The sequence below is a fragment of the Pteropus vampyrus genome, unplaced genomic scaffold, assembly GCF_000151845.1.
Source record: "Pteropus vampyrus isolate Shadow unplaced genomic scaffold, Pvam_2.0 Scaffold879, whole genome shotgun sequence".
Lineage (NCBI taxonomy): Eukaryota > Metazoa > Chordata > Mammalia > Chiroptera > Pteropodidae > Pteropus > Pteropus vampyrus.
The window spans coordinates 35,988-36,786 of record NW_011889660.1 but is presented as its reverse complement, the minus strand read 5'-3'; positions in this window follow the sequence as shown (position 1 = coordinate 36,786).

The following is a 799-nucleotide window of genomic DNA, read 5'->3' as shown; positions in this document are numbered from 1 at the left end:
GTGAATTCATGTAATATGCTTAAAAATGTCTGGCACAGAGTAAGTGCTTAGTACCTTTTAGTATTAGAAGTACTATTTGTTAGTATTTTGAAAAATTGTTATTATTAAAAATTAGAAGACAGCATGATGCAAAAGAATAATGATTGGACTAGAAAACAGAGTACTAGGGGTCTGCTCTCAGCTTCTCTGTCAGCTTCGTTGGCTTATACAAGTCCACTCATTTCTCTGAGCTCACTTTCTTCATCTGTAAAATGTGGAACTCGGAAGAGAAAATCTTTGCCAGCATTGGTTTTAATATTCTGGAAGCCTGTCTTTTCTTGGGAGTAGCTGATTTACACAGCAGTTTTAGCTATAGTATGTTTCTCCTTAAAAGAGGGATAAATGGGCAGAAGAGGGAATCAGTATTTCCACTAGGCAAATACTCTCTGGATAGTACAACGAATGTTTTGGTTTATTTTCACATTAGTTTCTTATATTAAGATGGCTTTTTGAGTATACTTATAATTGGAGCACATCCAATTATTTATCATTTTTTGCCTTTTTTCTTATCTCATAAAAATTAAAAAAAGTTTTTCATGCATTCATTTCATTTGCTGATGCTATAATCTTTACAAAACAGCTTATTATTCTTATAGATTTTTAAACATGACACATGTAAATAAAACAATAATTGTATAATGTGGGGTTGTCTTGAGTGATAGCATGTTTCAAGATCTGAAATTTGGTCCCTGTTTTTATTCTGCAATTATCCTCATGAATTCTTCCTCTGATGAGTTATTTTTCTTGTGCCCACATGGGG